The sequence below is a fragment of the Tachypleus tridentatus genome, chromosome 11 (genome assembly GCF_004210375.1).
Source record: "Tachypleus tridentatus isolate NWPU-2018 chromosome 11, ASM421037v1, whole genome shotgun sequence".
In the NCBI taxonomy this organism is placed as follows: domain Eukaryota; kingdom Metazoa; phylum Arthropoda; class Merostomata; order Xiphosura; family Limulidae; genus Tachypleus; species Tachypleus tridentatus.
In genome coordinates, this window is record NC_134835.1 from 69,026,490 (window position 1) to 69,043,322 (window position 16,833).

General features: G+C 36.8%; 1 protein-coding gene and 1 non-coding gene across 8 annotated transcripts in view; both read left to right on the forward strand.

Moving 5' to 3' along the window:
- Positions 1–8,612: 8,612 nt before the first annotated feature.
- TRNAV-AAC (transfer RNA valine (anticodon AAC)) lies at positions 8,613–8,685 on the forward strand. Its single transcript has one exon. It is a non-coding gene; the product is annotated as a tRNA-Val (tRNA).
- Positions 8,686–15,796: 7,111 nt separating this feature from the next.
- The window catches only part of Uvrag (UV-resistance associated gene), a 40,430-nt gene continuing 39,393 nt past the window's right edge, over positions 15,797–16,833 (forward strand). For 6 of the 7 annotated variants that reach the window (XM_076467766.1, XM_076467765.1, XM_076467763.1 and 3 more), the window contains exon 1: positions 15,797–15,950. The gene's annotated coding sequence lies outside the window, so the exon portion shown is untranslated. The remainder of the gene's footprint in view (positions 15,951–16,833) is intronic. The other variant, XM_076467769.1, reaches the window with a different exon arrangement.

A 16,833-nucleotide genomic window follows, 5' to 3' on the forward strand; every position in this document is an offset into this window, starting at 1 on the left:
TTCAGCCGTGGGGGCGTTATAACGTGACGGTCAATCCCACTATCCGTTGGTAAAAGAGTAGCTCAAGAGTTGGCGGTAGGTGGTGATGACTAGCTGCCTTCCCTCTATTCTTACACTGCTAAATTAAGGACCACTAGCGCAGATAGCCCTAGACTAGCTTTGCGCGAAATTCAAAACACAAACAAACAGAATAATTAATGTGCAGATTTACTTGCAACAGCATGGAAGTTATCACTGTTGAAATACAATGAATGGTGAAATGATACAAGCTTCAAAGTGTTTGGTCATCTTAATTCATGATTATGGAGAAGAAATGTACTCCATGGGATTTATAAGTGTTTAAGTTAAATGCGTGTTGTATTATACTTTACATAGTTTATACAGTATAAAAATTATACTTAGTTATTTTTAGAAGATATAGTTTATCATTAATTTTTAGATAACTATTTACGAATTATATGTTGAGTTATTCAATATATATGAATTGGTGATTGTTATATTATCGCAGCATGTCACTAAAACCTTCCGAGTTTTAATCTTTTTTTTTAATTAAGTAATATTGTATTATAATATCTAGTAATATGTGAAATGTTCTAGACCTTCGTCGTGATGGCCCGGCATGGCCAGATGGTCAAGGCACTCTACTCGTAATTCGAGGGTCACGTGCTCAAATCCTTGTCACACCAAACATGCTCGCTCTTTCAGCCGTGGAGGCTCACGGTCAATCTCACTATTCGTTGGTAAAAGAGTAGCCCAAGAGTTGGCGGTGAGTTGTGATGACTAGCTACCTTCCCTCTAGTCTTACACTGCTAAATTAGGGACGGCTAGTGCACATAGCCATCGTATAGCTTTGCGCGAAATTTAAAACAAGCCAAAGAAACTGTCGAAAATGTAATTTTAAAGTTAAATCTAGACTACATGATTGTAAGTTTAGCGAAAAAGAGAGTATAGTTGCGATTTTTAAGTGATATTATCATAGGCTATATTGTAATAACAAATCAAGAATAATAATCTGTCGTTTGTTGGTTGGTTGATTTAGTGTTTTATGGCACAAAGTAGCTTGGCACAAAGTGAAAAGTAAAAGGAAATTCAGTAAAAGTCACAAAAGGAAATCAAGGTAAAACAAAATAAAGTTAAAAAATAAATAAGTAGCATAAAACCAATGTTTACATCTAGTCTACAATATCAAGAGAAAAGCTACATGGATTCAAGTTGTAAAGAACTTTCTGTAGCGTTACTGTAATCATCATAACTCGCCAGGAAGACAAACAGGTAAGTACAAAAGCCACCGTCAGTGACCTGAAGTTGACATTTCCAGTCCTGGTTTTGAGTTACTTAATGTTACGGTCAGTTTCTAATTTCAAATTGAACTAGATGAACTGTGATTTTTAAAAGGGAGCCACATTAAAAGGTGTAAAGTATATATTAAAAAACTTAAATGGCATTAAAAAGATTAATGGCCTTTAAAAAAATAAAAACATTACCAAGGTGGACAGCGTCACCATCACCAATAACACTGTCAAACGTTATGAACAAATTTTGGGACAGAACATGCTTAAAATGGTGCCGTCGTTGTGAATCATAACGATGACAAGAAAGTAAAATGTGGATCTGAATGTTACACAAACTACACACTGGTGCATCAGTTTCAGATAAAAGAAAACGATGAGTTAAAAACTGTGACCAATGCATAGTCTAGTTAGAACAACTTCCTCTTTCCGATCCTTACGGGAACAAAACGGCCAAAGTCCAATATAGGATTTTATTCGGAAAAGCTTGTTTTCGCGTTGCTCACTTCAAGTCGACTACCAGCTGGCACGGAGCCGAGCCTTGAATACAGGCCCATAATCCATGTATAGGACAGGCACAGCGGTGATAGTGCCAAAGAAGATAGACTTGGCTGCAGTGTCGGCGAGCTCCTTTCCGCGAATACCAACGTGGCCTGGTATCCAGAAAAAATGGATAGAAGTAGACGTTAAAGAGAAATGGGCCAGTCAGTTTTGAATATTGGCAAGAACCGAGTGTGAACCAAAGTGAAGCGATTCCAAGGGCCAGTAGAGAACTAAGCGAGTCAGTATAAATAGTGCAGTTTGAATACTACTTAGCTTCTATATGATCCAGGGCAAGAGAAATGCCATACAGTAAAGCAATAAACACAGAAGCTGTAGAGTGGATTCTGCGCACAACCACCGAACCACAACAAACCATGGCAGAGCCCACACAATCACCTGATTTCGAACCATCTGTATAAATGAGAATGGAAGGATGGTTTGAAAGATGTTCAGCAAATAGCAGACAGTATTTCTAATCAGGAGTGTCAACTTTTCTCAGATGACTTAAAGATAGATCACAACTGGGGACTGTAAGAAGCCATGGTGAAATGAACTGACCAGTGGGTACAGCAATGTTATCCAAGGAAAGACCCAATTCATCTAACTGTGCCTGGATACGAAGGCCAAAAGGAGCAATGGCAGACTGTCTGATCTGAAAAAGTATGGCCAATCGAGGAAGGAAAACACAACCTCAGGTGAGATGCTTTGGTAAGGAACGAGTTTCGAAGCATATAATAAAGACAGTTTCAAACAGCGGAGGTGCAAAGAAGGTTCATGAGACTCTATGTATAAGCTCTGAACTGGAGAAGTGCAGAAAGCCCCAGTACAGAGCCAAAGTCCTTGATGATGAATAGGGTCTAGCATCTTTAAGGCTGAGGGTCTGACAGAGCCATAGACCATTGATCCATAGTCGAGTTTTGAACGAATAAGAGCACGATATATCTTTAGTAAAGAACGTCGATCCGCTCTCCAAGTGGTGGAAGAGAGGACACGGAAAATGCTCAGTGTTCTTGTACATTTCACCCGTAGCTGCCTTGATGTTTGGTAGAAAGGTTAGCTTACGGTCAAAGATAAGCCCCAAGAACTTAGTCTCAGAGACTACAGGCAGCATAACTTCACCGATACGGAGTTCAGGATCAGGGTGAATACCACGGTGGCGGCAAAAGTGCATGCAAACGGTTTTAGAGAGAGAGAAGGTAAAGCCGTTTGCTGTGGTCCACTTCAGCAAACAATTGAGGGCATTCTGTAGCTGCTGTTCAATATACCTCATGTTCGACGACTGACATGAGATGTGAAAGTCGCCGACTTAGAGCCCGTTTGCAACAATGAGAGGGAGTTGTTCAGTGATAGCATTAATTTTTATACTGAAAAGTGTGACGTTCAGAATACAGCCCTGAGGGACTCCAAGTTCCTGTAAAAAAGAACGGGAAAGTGTCGAACCCATACGAACTCGGAATCTCCTGTCCATTAAACAAATTTCAATAGAAATGAGCAAATGGCCACGTGACACATATATATGGAGGTCTCGCAAAATGCCATACCTCCATGTTTTATCATAAGCATTCTCAATGTCAAAGAATATTGATACAATATGTTGTTGTTTGAGAAAGGCTTATCTGATTGACGTTTCAAGTCGAATCAGATGGTCCATGGTGGAACATTGTCGCCGGAACTCACACTGGGTGGGCGAGGAGGTTGTTTGATTCGAGGAACCAAACAAGACGAGCATTAGCCATCCTCCCTAAGGTCTTACAGAGACAGCTCGTCAAAGCAATTGGATGGTAGATTGAAGGAATCTTGGGATCCTTCCCAGGCTTCGAAACAGGCAGAACAATAGTCTGGCGCCAGGCATCAGGAAAAACATTCTCTTGCCAGATCCGGTTAAAAACAACCGGAAGGATAGCACGAGAAGCAGGAGATAGATAGCGCAGCATCTCATAGTGTATATCATCAGGTCCAACCGATGTACTGCCAGACTGATGAATGGCCGGTTTGAATTCCACCAGTGTAAAGAGACGATTATAATCATAGAGACAATTAGCTCGAAAGGAAAGAGGTGACTGCTCTGCTCGAGGCTTGATGGTCAAGAAGGTGGAACAAGAGGCAAAAGTGCTAGATACCTGGCAAAAGCTTTCACCTAGAGTATCGGTGATGCTCTGGGTATTAGTTACTTCCTGGCCATCAGAGAGCAAGATCGAGAGGGGGATAGAGTGATATTGCCCACTGACCTTTCGAATCTTGTCCCAAATGATTTTGGAACTGGTGGTATAGGATATGCTGGTTGTGAACTAAATCCAAGATTCCTTCTGGCTTTGACGTCTTACCCATCAAGCATGTGCACGGGCCCGTTGAATAGCGATGCGGTTCGAAAGTGTGGAATATCTACAGAAGTATCCCAGGCTTGTTTTTGAGCCTTCCGTGCCATGTGGCAGGTAGGATTCCACCATGGACGAGAATATAGTGGAAAACGTGTCGAGGTTTTAGGAATACATTGAGGAACTGCTTGTATAATACAGTCAGTTACTGCTGCCACACAGTCGTCTATTGATGGCTCACAGACGATGGCAGGATCAAGTTCTGTGAGAGCAGTGAAAGAGGGCCAGTTTGCCTGATACAGCTTCCACCGGAGCAAGCGGGTCGAGTGGCATCGACCGCCGCGGCTAGTCTCTCTCAAGATTATAGGAAAATGATCACTACCTCGTGGATTATTGTCAACACTCCATGAAAAATGGGAAAATAATGAAGGGGAGGAAATTGAGAAATTAATAGCAGTAAAGGACTGACTAGGTGCATGGAAATAAGTATAAGAACCAGTATTTAAAAGAAAAGGTTGTGATCAGAGAGCATAAGCTCTACAGAGCGACCCTCTTATCAATACCAGCACTTCCCCAGAGGGGACGATGCCCATTAAAGTCCCCCAGGATTAAAAAGGGAGACAGCAACTGTTCAATGAGAGCATCAAGGTCTGATTGATCATATGTATCTCCAGGTGACAGATATAGAGAACAAACAGTGAGAGTAAAACCAAAGAAAACACGGATGGCTACGGCCTCCAAGGGTGTGTCGAGTGGCAAAGACTGGGTGAGCCCATGCTGATCAACTAACAGTACCACCCCACCATGCACTCGTCCATCACACAGCCAGTCATTTCTGTATGAAGAAAACCGCCGAAAGGTGACTGTATCGGCAGGTTTCAAAAATATTTCCTGTAAGAAAAGACAAAGAGGATGGTAGTAAGTAATCAAGGCTTTGATGTCATCCAGATTAGAAAGTAAACCTTGACAGTTTCTTTGTATCAGAGTGGCCATTTTTATTTACGTGTTGGCGAATTGGGTTGAGAACCCTTCTGCTTACGAATTCGTCTTTTTCCTCACTTTTCTTATTCGAGGGAAATCTACTGACTTCCATGGATACTGCCATGGGTCGATTGGGCAGGTTTTTGCTGTTGGAAGGGTATTCCAGAGACTGAGGACGTGAACGAATAATTGTTTTGCATCTTGGGGTGAGAGAGGAAGATGGATCCGAGGTAATCCCTGTACCTGGAACTAAAGGATGTGGATCTTGGGGTTTGGTGGAATGTATGTAAGGGACAGAGATAGGTGTCGAAGTTGATTCATCAACTTTTTTAACCATAGAGGTCAAGAGAATTTTTATTTGTTTGGATAACGATTCTTTAGGAGGCACAGAGAGATCTGTCTGCGCTCCCACAGTAGTTGTGGAATGAAATGCAGCAGCATACGTCCGAGATGAGGTGGTGAACAGCAATTTTCAAGCCTCAGAATAGGTAATGTTATGATCGTTTTTAAACGCTGCACCTCTTCTTCTTCCGACCATTCAGAGCAAGAACGAAAGTATGAAAGGTGAGAGCCATTGCAATTGATGCAATGAGGGTCCGTTTCACACTCATAGGCATCATGGTACTTGACACTGCAACGAGCACAGGTCAAGGAGCCACGACATAACATCTTCGAGTAACCGAACCGTTGACACTGGAAACATCGGAGAGGGTTTGGAATGTATGGCCGTACTCTGCAATTAAGATAACCTGCCTTGATGGTAGCAGGCGGACGTGGTGACATAAATGACATAATAAGGACATTGGTCGGCACCATAATTCCATCTTTGCGAGTGGAGATATGCCTCACTGGAGAATCTCCTTGTGTGGGAAACCAGCGAGAATCTCCAACTCTGGGATGTTCTTCAAATCCTTCTCAACAATAACTCCTCGTGATTAATTCAAAGTAGCATAAGGTGTAACGTCAATAAGTATATCCCCAATTGCCTTTGAATGCAACAGGAGTTCACTGTGTTGATATGTGGATGTTTCCACCAATATGTCACCAGATCGAAGCTTTTTTATTGACTCTGGAGAGCCAGCAAGTCCTTCTAGTCTCTTCTAAATGAAAAAAGGAAGACATTTGCCCTAAAGGTTTGTCAGAAAGTGAGTGTAATATAAGAAAATGAGGTACAACAGGTGGTACAGATGGTGAGGATTGCTACTCAGAATCTTCAAAACGTGGTCGTTTACCTATAGACTGTTTTTCACTATTTTATTAAGATTTTTAATTGCAGTATCCATAATAAAGAAAGGGAAATTTCGGTGTCCACTGACCCCACCCACCATGGAACCCTACGAGGGGACGCACTACAATGTCAAACAAGGACACTGCAGCAACGCCAGGGTTTCATGAGCACTATAACCAAACACCAGCATCATATATAATGTCCACAACACCTGTTGAGAACATCCAACACTGGTACTTGGTTGACCCTAGCCCGAGTGGACCAGCCAACTGTCCCAAGAGGGACAACCCCAAGGTCGCCCGTCTACAAGAATTCATGGCCAAAGTGATCTGTTAGGGTTAGACCCCTCAACCACCAGGATCCTCCCCTCCCCTTCACGGGTTGCCACACACGGCAAACACGTGGGTGGATGTTTAGATCCCAGAGGAGGTAAACTGAAAGAACAGAACCTTCCCCTCACCACATACAGGAATCCACACAGAGGGGAATAATCTGTCTTGTCAAAATGTGTTCTAAACTAAGTGAACCAACATGTTTGGACTTTAACAACAAAAAATAGAAAAAAATTATTTAAAGCGTTGGATACAAATGTATTAACCAACAGTGTAAAGAACATTTGTTGTATACATTTGACTTGGTTTAATATATTATTTTAAAACAAGTGGACTGTGCTGTCTGTGTATTGTGGAAATCTATTAATAACAAGTCAGAGACACCTACTGTAAAATATCCAGCCCATATATAACAATTAGCAGTAGTAAGGCAGTATAGATCTCTAGTAGCAAGTAGGCCTATATGCATGGAATTTCAGTAGTGTTGGAAATAATATAATGGTTAAAATCATTCTTTATAACCATGCTGACTGATTTTGATAAATGGATAGAAAGGAGTGAGCGACTAAAATAAGACACTTTTCGAGAGTTTGTTTCACAACAACAAGACCAAGTGAGACAAGAGCATCAACAGAGAAGAGATGAAGAATATGAGAAAAAGAAAAGGAAAGAGATAATGAGAGCACAAATTAAGAAAGAAGCAAATAAGAGAATGAAAGAAAAGATAATAAAAACAGAAATTGCGAAAGAAGAAAAGAATAGAGAGAATGCTTTCCTAAAGAGATTTGAAAGATTTGCTCAAAACATAACTGGGGCAAAGATGATGGGGCAGTCTATCTCAATCTCCCTTAAACAGGAAAGTTCATGGAGAAATGATATCAGAAGATGTCATTTACTATAACAAGTTAAAAGTGAAATATTATAAGCTTACTGAGGAAGGTTTTCTCGTTGGAAGTTCAAAGAACTCAAAACTAAAAGTGTATTTCAGTTTGTGGCACATCTATGGCGATGCTTCACAAGGTGGACTAACATGTCCAAGTGTGAAAATAGTTTTGAAATCGTTGCAGATCTACAAGTACCTGAACAGTTGATGATCACATACTCAACTGACACGTCGTTGGTCCTTAAAGAAAGAGCACCAAAAGACGTATACAAGATTATCAATCTTGTAGAACGGTATATGGAAGTCCTTGGGGGTTAACTTGCAAGCCCAATAATAACTAGTCAAAGTTAAAACCAGAGATCTCTGACCAGAGGTATAATGCCACCAAAATGACAAGAAGATGACGAATAAAAGCAGAAGAGATGTTATACTTATTATAATATGAAGAACATTACAAATAATTGCAAGTCTATCACCATCAAGCTACAGCAAAAATCTAAACATAAAGTAGTTGGAGCTGCCCATAAATATGATGCTGGAAAGAAAGAAAAAAAGAGGGACTGTAACCATGGATAATGCTGCCAGAAGAAACCAAATGGAGACAACACATAAGATTCCCCACAAGCAAAAAGTGTAACCATCACGATTACACAGTGCATGATTGATGGTCAGCTCAAGTTATCAAATGGGCCAACAGTGCGTGTGGTAATTGGAGCCTATGATAAACTTCAAGAGGCTGCCAGCAAACTTTTAAGTATATATGTTTTTGAAATATTAATTTCATTTAAAACCATTGACAAAATGTTCACGCCACAGTAAATGTAGAATTTCGTTTTAAAAATTACTGTGAAACTTTTTTCAAGCGTTAATAGAAGATTAATGGAAGAGTTATTGAATTGCAACAAGAACTGTAGATTCAGTTTGATCAAAATTTATTAATCCATTTGCACACAAGTAAAATTCAAAAAATGGACTTTAACAACGATAAAATAATGATATAAACATTTTATTTATTATAATATATTTACTAAACATACACAAGTTCTTGTGGTGTAGTGGTTATCACATCCGCCTAACACGCGGAAGGTCCCAGGTTCGAGCCCTGGCAAGAACAACTTCCATTTTTACTTTATAATTTTACAACATAGAAGAGAAAAGATAAATCATTGTTTCAATTTCAAACGTTTACATGATCAAACCGTATTTCCTTGAATAACTGTAGCTTTCTAACAGCTTGATATACACAATAAAGTAGAGAATATGGCTAATTAAACCTGACTCTACCAACTCGCACATGAACACATTTTTGAAAATGTTTTCGTTACTTATATATACGCAAGCGTGATTAACGCGCAGAGCTTTATAATAATCTTTCTAAGTAAACTTACAATACGTGCAAAATTGTGTGAAACTGATTGTCTTGTAAACCACCACATAATGAACTGGAAGATGTAAAGGAGGAGTCCAAACATCTAAACGCGAGTATAACTTCCAAATCACGATGTGATAGTCATCTGCTGTTTCAAGAATCAGAAAATAAGAATAAGAATAATACATTTTCACCTGGTCACCAATAGTGTATATGTATCATATACATTTACACGTTTCAAACATTTCTATAAATTCAAATATGGAACATGCCAAATCTGGTTGAAATGATACGCTAAACTCAACCTGAAATGTTAATTTTTGTAGCAGGTCTGATCAAGAAACTTATGTACTGTTAAATATAGTTATATTGTATCTCGTTTTCATCATTTACTGTCAATTATTGTTATTTTGCGTCTACATTTATTCGCAGAAAAAAACATAATGTCTAGATTTTGGTGTCAACATCATTGGTCGAACATTTAAGTTTTCAATACAATGGACATCTTCCTCTGAAGCTACAAATATTCCAAATAAATGATACTACAGTTTTAATTACTCTCATTAAATACAATAAAAACACATCATTAGAAGATTTGGTTGAGGAAAAAAACTCGTAAATTGCTCTAAGTTTTTTCTTAATTAAGGTACCACAAAATTTATTCAGTTCCGTAGGAAATTAAATAACATTCTTGTTACATATCATGGGTTTAAAAGTTTTACTGAATATCATAACCTTTTAAAAAGTTTCAAATCTATGCTTTAATCTCCTGGGATGTTCTTTAGGTTAATATTGAATAACTTTAATGTACTGACCACCACTGGTTTTAGCTCGAATTATTTTTAAATTATTAGATATAGTAATATTATCTATATTAGAGTTCCGTATACAGTATGACAATAAGTCATTTGTTTAATTACATTACCGAACTTGTAACCCCAAAGTGGCCATTAGTTTGCATAGTATAACTTTTATTATGTTTTGTGTATCACCACGAAATCTGACAAATTTCAGGAAATATTACTAGTATTTTGTAGACAAAAAATCAGATCTTTTAATTACCTATTTTTGCTAATAATTTATTTATGAACATATAGAATACAAAGCTATTTTCATGTTAAAATTAAAAATACTTTTCTTCACATGAAAAATGTCAAATTTCATTTGTGTAATTTTTAAAGCACCCTAAATAAATATTAAACGGTTTCTGTCAATAAAACTTTATATTTTATCCGTTATTGTCTCTACTATAAATCTGCATTTAATTAATTTGACCAACTTTGTAACACCACATAAAAAACGAAATAAATCTAAATTAATGTTTTTTCTTTATAGGATGACCGCAGATGGAAGCAGGATACTACAATCGTTTTTCTTAAATAGCTCGAAGCTCGTAACTGCATACATCCATTTTTGCTAATTTATTGTTTTTTTAAATCTGACGCGTGTCTAAGTTGTAATTCGTGATGACGAGAAAACCCACTTGTAGAAAAAATTATATATGTAAAAACGGCTGGTGTGGAAAGAGAAAGCGCTATGTAGAGGAGCGAACAACATTTCGTTCTTCTTTGTTCATCGTCAGGTTCACCAAGAAAGAAAGAGTTACTGACCGATAGCTGACCACATATTTGAAGGCGGTTGTGTAATTGATTGTAGGAATGCAGAGGGCGTGCTTACATGTTGGATATATTTATTAATATAGATATAAAGGTGTTCCTTTAAAATTCGGCTACTCAATTTGTAAATCACCCGTCGAACCGTGTATCATACGTTACGATATAGAATGACGTATAGAACTGCTCCTGAGTACATCTTCTAATCTAGTGAAGAATTATCATTATGTTTTCATCATTTTAACTAATGTAACCTGATTTAATCAAGTGCATTTCTAATTTTTACATATTAGTTATTTTATAATAATACATATACATATGCATAAATTTCAGAAATACAAGAAATATAGTATTTACCTGTGACCCTTGACTCTATTCTCTTTTGCCCATTTTATAAGCCTATTTTTTTTTTTTTATACAAACGGTACTAGTTCACCAAATAATCTTTATTTATTTAAATAATGCACCTAGGAACACAAAATAACAACATGCACAAAGCATACAATGCCCTATAATTTTCATAATTTATCTGACTTCTAACAACGGCAAAACAGTTCTTAATTTAAATCTTACCCTTTGTTTTTTCTTTACATATTGTTGCAACAGTTAGTCTATTTTCAGTTTTCGACGTTTCTTTCTTTTCTTCAGGAGTTTATTTGCTATTTATGGATAAAGTTCATGCATTTTAATTTGAGTATGTGTGTATGTACAGAGCTAGGGTAGAAAAAAATAACAGCTAAAACATAGAGTTTTACTCAAAACAAACATTTAAAACGCATCTGGAAGGTTTTAGACATTATGCAAATGAAATTTGAGGTTTTTGAGATGAATAAAATTATTTTTAATCTTAACAAAAAAAATAACTTTGTATACGGAGGAGGAAAAGAAGGCCCAACATGGCTAGGTGGTTAAGGTATTCAACTTGTAATCCGAGAGTCGCGGGTTCGAATCCCCGTCGCACCAAACATGCTCGCCTTTTTAGCCGTGGGGGTGTTATAGTGTTACGTCCAATCCCACTATTCGTTGGTTAAAGAGTGACCTAAGAGTTGAGGGTGAGTGGTGATGACCAGCTTCCTTTCTTCTTTTCTTACACTTGTAAATTAGAAACGGCTGGCGCAAATAACCCTCGTGTAGTTTGGCGCGAAATTCAAAACAAATCAAACCTTGTAAAAGAAAATATTCGGTATATTCGGGTACATTTTCTTAGTTTATTAAAAAATACTTCACTAAAAATATAATTTGTGTGTGTGTGTGAAAGACTTATAATATTTGATGAAAGTCTGCTACATTTTATGGAGATATATCAGTAGTATCAAAACTATAAAAGTTTTAAACGAGCTCAAAGAGGTCATGTGGCTGATCAAATTGGCCGAGCCTGTGCTAAAAAAATGACAAATGAAACAAACCGTACAGTGCTCCATTTGATTGGGAATTGGGGAATCTTCATTCGAAGATAGGGGGCGTAACAGCCACTTTATTCCCTTAAGGGCCGGCCCTGGTTGCAAAGAAAATATATTTATGTTTTTCAGAGTATTAACGTTAAATTACATAGAGTTTATTTTTAAATACCTCTCCTTATTTTTTAACTGACAGACCTAAAGAAAAGTGATAAGTCAATGTAATTTTCCTTCAACTCTTGAGGTACACTTGTCTGATCAAATAATGGGATTTGACTATCACTCTTATCCAGGGCCTATGAAAATTGTCCTTAAAAGTTAATTCTAGAGCGCCCAAAATAATAAGTATAAAAACTTGAAATACACATTTTACTGTAAACATTTATTACATTATTCGCATATAAATACTTAAATTTCGAACCAAAATTTATAATTTATATATCTATAATTTATTTAACTTTTGGTTTAACTTATACGGCTGGTAGGACCTACGAACAGAAGGCGCCTAGATTCTACGATAGTTTTGATCCGGCACTGCTCTTATCGCGCACCCATGACTCTGAAGAGTTGAGCATGTTTTTATTGCAACAGGAAGGGAACCATGAATCTTTGGAATTGTTGATCAGGCAAGCGAATAAACTTGGCCAAGACCAGTTCCAAAAAAAAGAAGAAAAAAGAACCATTGAGAACATTAAATGGTTGAGGTTTGATAACTGAAACTATGGAAACTAAAAATGGAAAATCGTTAAGAAGTGGAAAGTGAAAACACGTTTATACATATTTTGCAAAGTTCCTTAGTGCACACAACGGAAAAGCATAGATGCAAGAGAGCTCTATCATCAACACTATGAGAAACGGGCTGGAAAGACCTTACAAATTTAATGTCACAAAATTTCGGCGTTAAGATTTACAATAATCACATGATTTACTTCCAAGCAGTGAAAATTACAGATACCATAAAACCACTTAATTTTCCTTGACTCATACTCGTTTGTTCCAATTTAAATCTCAAACTTATTATTAATTCCAATAGTTTTTTGTGTTTTTTTAAACTTGTGCAAAGTTGCTCAAAGGCTATCTGTACATGGCCGTTTCTAATCTTGATGAGAGACTAGAGGGAAGGTAAATAGACATTCAATGAATGAAATATATTTAAAATACTTAAATTGCAGAAAAAACAAAACAAAAACACTTTTAACTGCATCATATGAGATATCCAAATATACCCCAAAGCAAGGAGAAACCTTCTTTTTATTTTTAGTTATACGGAATTGAATACGTTATATGTAAATAATTTTAAAATCTCACCACATTGTTATATAACATAACTTGACCTGCGCCAAAGTAACAATCCAATTAATTTTAAATAGTTCAGGGTTGAAAATTAGCAAATACTTATGTAATTTCATGGCCGAGCGCGTTAAGGCATGCGACTCGTAATCTGAGGGTCGCGGGTTCGTATCCGCGTTGCGCTAAACATGCTCGCCCTTTAGCCGTGGGGGCGTTATAAAGTGAAGGTCAATCCCACTATTCGTTGGTAAAAGAGTAGCCCAAGAGTTGGCGCAGGGTGGTGATGACCAGCTGCCTTCCCTCTAGTCTTACACTACTAAATTAGGGACGGCTAGGTGCAGTGGGCTAACAACCTACTCACTTAAAAAACATGTTCAAGAAACCGCAGTGATTGCGGCCCTATGTTCCTTAATGGAATTGAGTGGCAATAATAATAATAAATAAATATCTAATTTACAGTTCACTAAATTACATTGAATAACATTCACAACTTACTGTATATTTCACTTTTACATGTGTGTTTTCTTATAGCAAAGCCACATTGGGCTATCTGCTGTGTCCAGTTAGGGAATCGAGCCCCTGATTTTAGCGTTGTATATCCTTCACCTGTGCGTTATACCAGTTAAACAATTAGTTGAATTGAAAAATATAGGCTGTTTTTTTCATTTCTAGAACATTACATTCATAATAAAATGCTCGTAATTAAAAGGTTCCCAGCGTGTTAGTGTTAAGTTTACGGATTTACATTGCTCAAGTTTGAGACTCATTCCTTGCGGCAGATTGAGCATAAATACAATGGCGTATTAAGGAGGTTGCGAGGGGGCTGTTCGCCCTGGATGACAGCCAGGAGAGGGGGTGCTATCAGGAGGTGTTGAAATACCAGTATAGGTTTTAAATCCAAATGAAAAATTCGCGAAAGTAAGAGAAAATCCGAAAAATGTTCAAACTATTTCAACAGCTTAATGTTAATTTCTACTATAAATTTTGTTTTTATTGCCAATACAAAATTTAAAAACAAAAAATTAAATTTGCTGTAATTTTCTTGTGCATTTTAGATCATCAGAAAAAAGACCAGTTTTTTTACAATAATATCAGTGGGCATACATGATGATACTTCAAAATACTGTTATTAAAGTACATCTATACTAGAACGTGTTAGCTGATATTTCATGACAATATTTTGTACATTCACCTCTGTCTCACCTACCCCCGACATGGCCAGGTGGGTTAAGGTGTTAGACTCGTAATCCGAGGGTCGCGGGTTCGAATCCTCGTCGCACCAAATATGCTCGCCCTTTCAGCCGTGGGGGCGTTAAAATGTTACACTAAATCCCACTATTCATTCGTAAAAGAGTAGCCCAAGAGTTGGCGGTGGATGGTGATGACTAGCTGCCTTCCCTCTAGTCTTACACTGCTAAATTAGGGACGGCTAGCACAGTTAGCCCTCGAGTTGCTTTGTGCGAAATTCCAAAAACAAACAAACAAACAAGCATCTATACTAGAACGTGTTAGTTAATTTTTCATGACAATACTTTGTACATTCAATTCTTCTGTGTCTTACCAATGCTCGCTATAGACAGGCGATTAGGGCGCTCGACTCGTGGTTTGTTAGTCGTGGGTTCGAATCCCCGTTACATAAAAAATTCTCGCCCTTTCAGCCATGGGGCGTTATATGTGATAGTCAATCCCTCTATTTGTTGGTAAAAGAGTAGCCAAAGAGTTGGTAGTGGACGGTGATGACTAGTTGCCTTCCCTCTAGTCTTTCGCTGTTAAATTAGAGACGACTAGTGCAGATAACCCTGGTGTAGCTTTGCGTGAAATTAAAAACAAACAAACAAACACTGTGTTTGAGATTCTTTTTGACTGTCTGATTATTGCTTCATGTGAAAGACGTTTTCCAAATTGAAATTGATAAAGAATTGCTTTTGCTCGACCATGAGTGAGACAAGATTGACAAATATTACTTTCAACTGAACAAGAATATGCAAAGTAGGTGAATTTGGATGAGACCATTGATCAGTTTGTAGAAATTAAGGCTCCAAAGCAAAAACTTTGAATCTTCTCTATTTACCTTTGAAGAACAGGTTGAGCGTTGAGACTGTATTTCTTGTGTTTTTGTATAAAATAAAATCCAGTATTACTTGTTCACTAAATTGTTAATGTCCTGCATTTTTCTTATTTGCAATTTGTTCATGACAGCATTGAACTGTTTAAAAATCTACTTGCAAACATAATATATTTTTGTGTGTGTAAATGTTTAAAATATTTATGACAAAGGTACAAAGGAAGGATCCGCCCGTGTACCAAATACTTTTGGTACGCCTATGTGTAGATATAGTCTATTGCGTTACTTTGTGCTAAAACAATGCTATAATAATTGTAAAATATATTCCAAAAGGTTTTGGTGATGTAAAGCACGAGTTACGCAATATTTATTTTATTTATTCCATTTGTGACACAAAATGGCTTCAAATGTTATATTGCGTCTGATACCGTGTGCGAAACGACGGTGATGGTCTTATGAGGAAAACTTTCACGGTCTCGTGCTACGAAAGCTTGCGCCCCCTCGTAGTCAGTGACGAGATATCAATCTTTATCAGAAATTAGTTCTGTAAAAGTAATATTGAAATAGTGTAGCGTGTGAGTTATTCTCGTAAAAAATTATAAAGTTGTGTTGTTTTTCTTCGATGAATGTAACTTCACACATCAAGTAAGGTTTTTTTTTTGTTATCATTTTCGGGTAATTATAAATATAATATGTATAAAAATTAATTCAGTTAAGTGATTTAAAGTATTTTAAATCTAGCTTATAAATAAATTCAGACATTAACCATTTTGTACAATTTATACAATATTACTTTATTAGATTATTAGAATTGCAACAGATAACAGTATACCATATATTTAGTAATTTGTATTTACAGTTCTTTAACAGTGTTTGTTGCAATGGAAGTGGGAGTTAACCACGGTCTCTTCGTAATTCAGATTCATTAACTCTGCGACTTGAATTATAACAATAACACTAAAACTACTGTTAACTGACAATGTTGCAATGGCGATTATTGTTTATTACTATCAGTAAAAATAGTAATATTATGTATTTAATGTTGTGTATTAACACTAGTCACAACTACAGTATAGTAGTACTTCTGTTATTACTAGTATTACTATTAACTAAGTAGCAAAAATCCACTAGTAGAACGTTTATATGCAAATATGGAGTTATATCTGCGCGTCTTCACAGTTCTGATTCAGTTTCACTAATTAGGTTGAGTTGTTTCAATAGTTATTTTGAATTAAGAATCCTAAAAGTGACATGTAGTAATTGTTATACATGTAGTCTTAGTTACAAAGAACTATGTACTGACAGTCTCCCTGTTTTTGTTGCTTTTTATCAATTACTATTATTAAAAATAACATTTAACATTAAATACCATTCAATAACCTTTCTTGTGCCCACATTCATTGATTTCACACCTTAAAAGATGTGCAAGAGGTTTTATATATAAGAAAATTAAACTTGTTACTTACATTATGTGAAGTAGTTGGCTGCGATATATATATATATATATATATATATATATATATATATA